The sequence below is a fragment of the Phoenix dactylifera genome, chromosome 13 (genome assembly GCF_051530095.1).
Source record: "Phoenix dactylifera cultivar Ajwa chromosome 13, Ajwa_hap1_PhDact_Kaust_v1.1, whole genome shotgun sequence".
In the NCBI taxonomy this organism is placed as follows: domain Eukaryota; kingdom Viridiplantae; phylum Streptophyta; class Magnoliopsida; order Arecales; family Arecaceae; genus Phoenix; species Phoenix dactylifera.
Genome location: NC_143202.1, coordinates 10,536,436 through 10,542,545, shown reverse-complemented (window position 1 = coordinate 10,542,545; position 6,110 = coordinate 10,536,436). Strand labels below are relative to the sequence as shown.

The window sequence follows — 6,110 nt, the reverse complement described above, 5'->3', positions numbered from 1 at the left end:
TCGATTACCTGAGGTAGCAGCTGTACAATATGAAATAAAGTCTAGTGTGATCCAAATGCTCCCATCTTTTTATGGGCTCACCAATGAAGACCCATATAAACACTTAGATGAATTTCTTGAAATCTACACCACTGTCAAGATTCAGAACTTCACTGATGATGCTCTGAAACTTAAATTATTCCCCTTCTCCCTTAAACAGAGCCAAACAATGGCTGAATTCTTTAGAAGCCGATTCGATTCGTTCCTGGGATCAAATACAACAAGAATTCCTTAAAAAATACTTTTCCATAGGAAGAACGAACTAGTTTAGACATGCCATCACAAGCTTCTCCCAAACTGAGGGAGAAAAATTTCATGAAATCTGGGAGAGATTTTGGGACCTAATCCGAAAATGCCCGCATCATCAAATACCTAAGTGGCAATTAGTGCAATGCTTTTATGATGGGTTGTCTGAACAAAACCGTCAGATGGTTGATGCTTCTTGTGGGGGAACTTTCATGCTTAAAAATGAGCATGAAGCATGGGAATTATTTGAAAATCTTAATGAAAACTCCCTCTACCATGCTTCCTGTTCTCGTCAAGCACCTCCGGGTTCTCAAAGAAAAGGGACCATTTGTGAAATAAGTCATTCTATGGACCTGTCTAGCAAGATAGATGCATTGTCCCATAAGATTGACCAACTGATGATGGGGGGATATGTCGTTAGCTCTTCCCAAGCACAAGTGTGTGCTATCTGTTCTAGCCCATCCCACCCTATCCATGAGTGCCCTTCAGCACCCCAATTCTTCGAACTCGTGCAAGAACACATCAATGCTGCTTAAACACAACCCAGACCGGGTAATGACCCATTTTCCAATACATATAACCCGGGATGGCGGAATCATCCAAACTTTTCTTGGAAGCAGCAAGCTTTGAATATTGCCCAACCCTACTTCCAAAATTTTCAAAATTCTCAGAACTTTCAAACCCCACAAACTATTCATCCCTACCGTCCTTCGACTCAATTTTAACACACTTCTCCTCCACCCCATAGAAACACAACCTTTGAGAAGAAAGTGTTGACCACCCTTCAAGATTTGAAAACCATTACACAATTGGTGCACTCTCACACGCAATCCATCGCCAAGCTAGAATCCCAAATAGGGCAACTAGCTAATGCACTAAACAAGCGAGAGGAAGGAAAGCTTCCAAGCCAACCAGTGAGTAATCCTAGGGGACAATACATGGCTCAAGAAAATCAACTAAATATAATTCATCATGAACAAGCCAATGCTTTGACTACCCTAAGGAGTGGACGTGTAGTAGACAATAAGATTGGGGAGGAAAACAATAACGAAGGTAAAGAAGAGGAGCAAAATGTATCACATGAAAATCCAAAACCTTCTTCTTCTTCAGCTCTTCCACCTTCTGCCAAAACTCACATTCCAAAAGTCCCATTTCCTGAAGCTCTTAATTCACCCTCTCCCTTTGGCAAAAAGGAAACTTCACTAGAGGAGATGATGGAGGTTTTCAAACAAGTTAAAATCAACCTCCCACTCTTTGATGCTATTAGACAAGTTCCCTCCTATGCCAAATTTCTCAAAGACCTTTGTACCCAAAAGCGAAAATCTAGAACACATATGCCTAAAAAGGTCTTCTTAACTGAGCAAGTGAGTTCTATTCTCCAACACAACACCCCACCGAAATTCAAAGATCCTGGTGCTCCCACCATCTCTTGTGTCTTAGGAAATAATTTTATTGATCGAGCACTCTTAGATCTAGGGGCAAGTGTCAACCTTTTACCTTACTCAGTTTATGAGAAACTTGGGTTAGGTGAGTTAAAACCAACCTCGGTATCCCTTCAATTGGCTGATCGATCTGTAAAAATACCACGTGGGATAATTGAAGATGTTCTTGTCAAGGTAGATAAATTCTATTTTTCAGTAGATTTTATCGTCCTTGATATGGAAAATGAGCCTAATCCTAAGAAACAAATCCTCGTGATCCTTGGGCGCCCCTTTTTAGCAACAGCCAATGCGTGCATCAATTGTAGAACGGGGGTAATGAACATATCATTTGGAAACATGAAGGTAAAATTAAATGTGTTCAATACGGCCGACCAACCCGCGAAGAAAGTTGAGTGCTTCCTAATAGACAAAATGGATGATCTTGTAGAAGAAGCCCTTCCCTATATTTTAGAAGATAACCCTCTGAAAATATGCTTGACCCATTTTGACGTTGCTATAGAAAAGGCCATAGAAGCAGCCAACTCTGCGCCCAACAATTAGTTTCCCACAAATTTTCTTCCTTGGAGAACTCGGCATGAATCCGGTATGATCTGATAAGGATGCGCTGCGTCTGGCTGAAGATGTTAAACTTAGCGCTTGTTGGGAGGCAACCCAATTTTCATAGGTTATTTTTGCACATTTTTTTATCGCATTTTTTCAGGTGTCCTCATATTACTAATGCAACTAAGGTACAATGCTTCTATCCTCCATATGCATCATATTTTTGTCCAAAATAAAATAACAAAAAAAATATAATAATATAATATTAAAAAAATATTGAGGATAATGTTTGATCTAGGTTGGGGGGTATAGGATTGGAATTTTTGAAGAAATTTTTTCGAACTTTTGATTTGTGAATAAGTTTTACGAATTAAAAAAAAATCCTAATTTCTATGCCTTAGTGCTGAAATGATAAATACACGAAGTATATAAAATCTAAAAAAGCCCAATGACTAGTCAGGAGTAAGACAATTTGAGTTCTTTTTATTAAAAATTCTTTTAGTGAGTTGTAAGATAATTTTTACTTTAGAATTTCACAACATACATGGCCTGCACTTCTAAGGGTTAGGTTCAATATTATGTTGTTAAGTCTGATAGCAACCTTGAGTCTTGATGAATCATACCTATCTAATTCACTATTTTATCTCAAAAAAAAAGAAAAAAAAAGAGTGAATTTAGTCAGGTACATCGAAAAGGGCTACCTATTGTCAAAGATCAGCGGGCTTGTATAAGGAACCTGAGCATAGGTCCGTAGGGGAGTCTTGATGCCCAACACCTTATGCCATCTGGTGTGGGAGTGTTGACTGAATGCTCGCTACATGGAGGAATCATTACAAGAGTAAAAGTGCGTAATTTATTTATAAATACAATATATATATATAAATTAAAAAAAAAAGAGAAAATAATATTGACCTTGAAAAAAGACGATAGTGTGAAAGCCGTCGTTGTAAAAATTCGAGTAAACTGGAATATTACAGATAAAGCCTATGAGGTATTAAAGTAAATATCCACAACTCTCGAAATCCTGCAAGATAGGATGATTTTGAATCAGTGATTAGGTCTTATCTGACCAATTCTTGGAAACTACTAGCTTTAGCAGTATTTTGGAAATCTAAAACCTTAGCTTGTGTATGGTCCAGATATCACCGAGTATCCAAGTATAAATAAGTCTTACAACTCTCTAACAGAAACTTAATAACTTCAACTTAAGTTGCATACTGACCTAGGATTTGGGCTGACTTAGTAATTAAAACTTTGTGTGCTTTTGAAATTATTGGCACTTATGCATTTGAAATTAGATTTTATAAAATAATACAATAAACTCTTTGAGTAGAGACAACAATTTGTAGGTATCTGAGCCGGAAACCCTCACGAGACAAAACTCGTCCACTAGGGCCACCTAGAGGTTTAAAGCCTTATTGCATATGGTAAATGCAATCGCGATTCCTGCGAAAGTGAGTTAGTTTTTTATTTTGCTTGAGGACTAGCAAAATGTAGGTTGGGGGTGTGATAAGTGCTAAATAATGTATAAATTAATATCTTATTCATAGCACTTATCATTATTTTAATTCACATATTTTGTAAATTCAACTAAAAGATGTGTTACCCTCATCATTGCATTTTAATAAATTAATTTGAGTTAGATTTAATTATTTATTAATTGAGCCTAATGTATGCAGGTCGATTCGAACTCATTTGGAATAATTTCTGAACCCAAATCCCATGAACCCACGGATTAGATCATCTTCCGGAAGTCTCATCTTCCCGTTTACGTGCACCCCATTTCCGAGCATCACCCACGTCATCCATCCCAGCCTTCCTTCATTTTCTTCACACATCCAGCCATCAGCACATCATACGTGGATCCCTGATTTCTTCTCCTGTTCGAATCAAGCCACATTCCTTCCGTCCGAATGAACCCAGCGTCCCCGTTTGTGTATGATCCTCCGCGTGTCCGAGTATCTCGTGGCCAACCCGGATAAACTTCCGGATTACGCTCCACATCACAGCCGAGTCCCAAGCTTCATATTTCTCTCAACTTCTCTTCATCCCACGTTCCCTTCATTCCATTTCAACCGAACTCAACGTTCTCCGAGATCCTCTCAAACACCCACGACTGCTATCATTCCCTTTCCTCCCCTATTTTAGATTCAAAATAGAGGCAATCTCCCAGTCGGATGAACATCTCCCAACATACCTTCCCTGTTCCGTGTCCAAGCCAATCAACAACCCATTCCCTTCCAGCCGAATCCAACATATCTCCCAGGTGTTCCAACCGTATCATCCTTCCCAATTCTATCCTCCCATATCCCACGTTCGGCCGACTACATTAGATCTCCCGTTCCGGATAAACTACATCAGTCATTTCTCTTCCGAACCAAGCCAACTTCATTTCATTTCCTCACACAATCCTTTCCTCCCCTGTTTTAGCTTCAAAACAGAGTCCCATGATCCACGGGATGAACCTAAATCCCAGCATTCCATCATGCGCAGATCTTCTTCTTCCTCCCATTCGGAACCAAGTTCGACATTTTACTTCCTCCCAACGTCCCATGCTTATCTTCCCGTTTGCATATCCTCCGGCATCTTCCTTCAACCGTGAACATCATCCCTTGTTCCCAGCCAGCATCTTTATCCCATCATCCACGGGTTCTCAAACTTCCTAGCAATTTTTCGTGAAGCACCTTCATCCCATTGTGATCCATCTTCATCCAAGATCATCCCAGCATCCACATTTGATCCCAGCAGCAATATCCCCTTCAGCCGTATCCACGTCCGCAGCCCCCCCTACCATTCGTGATAGCCTTCAACCACCCATGGATAACTCCTAGCTCATCCTTCCAAAGCTTCCACGGATCACATCCATCCAAATCCCTGCATCCCAGTCCACGATTCATCTACATCTTCTCAGCATCAGGATAAGAACCAGCAATCATCCAATGCCCGGATCAGCTCGCGTCTTCATCCTTATCGGAACAACTAGAGAGGAAGAGAGAGAGGGGATGCTGAGCCTATAAAAGGAGGAGAGTTCTCCATGGAAGAAATTCTTCCTTCTTCCCCACCGGGGTTGATTCCATGAAGCTTGGAGAGGTCTTCTTCCCCACCGAAGGGAGCCGGGTTGATCGGATGAAGCGGGGGTTCTCAGGTTGAGTTCCCACCGAAGAACCAAGTGAGAGAAGAGTTTGGATATTTTGGAAATATTTCCCAAAGGAAGAAATAATGAAGGAAGGAATGGGAGCCTGCTGCTGTACTGCTGCTACCATCCACCACTGCATGGAAAGCTAATCTCCTCTCCAGGGCTGGATGCAGCCCTAGCAAAAGGATAAGGGTTTTGTATTTTTTTATTTCTATTCTTGGGATTGTATGAACTTATTGTTTTTAATGAATATCTTCTTTTATTTCATGTTTAATTTCTGTGATTTTAAATATGAAGTTTATACAGCTGTTTGTCATGATCATTGAAGTAAAAATAAGATAGTTCATGCTTAAGGAAGATGCGATGTGCTGCCACCTTAGATTAGGGTAGACATTTCATGCTAACTAAAGATGGATTATGCTTAAATTACTTTTGTGAAATTTTATTCGAATGCTTATTAGGCTTGTAGCCAGTTTACATAATAATCCAAGAATAAATTAAAAATACAATTAACCCTTATTCCGATATTAGTGGTGAATTCCTTGCCCTAGGTTCTTCCAACTGATATCATTTTAATTGCATTTCTTTTAAAATTTGTTAGTTTAACTTTCTTCACAAACTTTTTTTTTAAATATTTTTAAAAAAACAACTGTACCCTAATTCTTGTGGATCGATATCCGTAATCACTATCCTACTAGATACGTGCT

General features: G+C 39.6%; 1 non-coding gene across 1 annotated transcript; it reads right to left on the bottom strand.

Moving 5' to 3' along the window:
- Nucleotides 1-303: 303 nt before the first annotated feature.
- LOC120106390 (small nucleolar RNA R71) lies at nt 304-409 on the bottom strand. The gene has a single exon (XR_005508552.2). It is a non-coding gene; the product is annotated as a small nucleolar RNA R71 (small nucleolar RNA).
- Between the last annotated feature and the right edge of the window lie 5,701 nt (nt 410-6,110).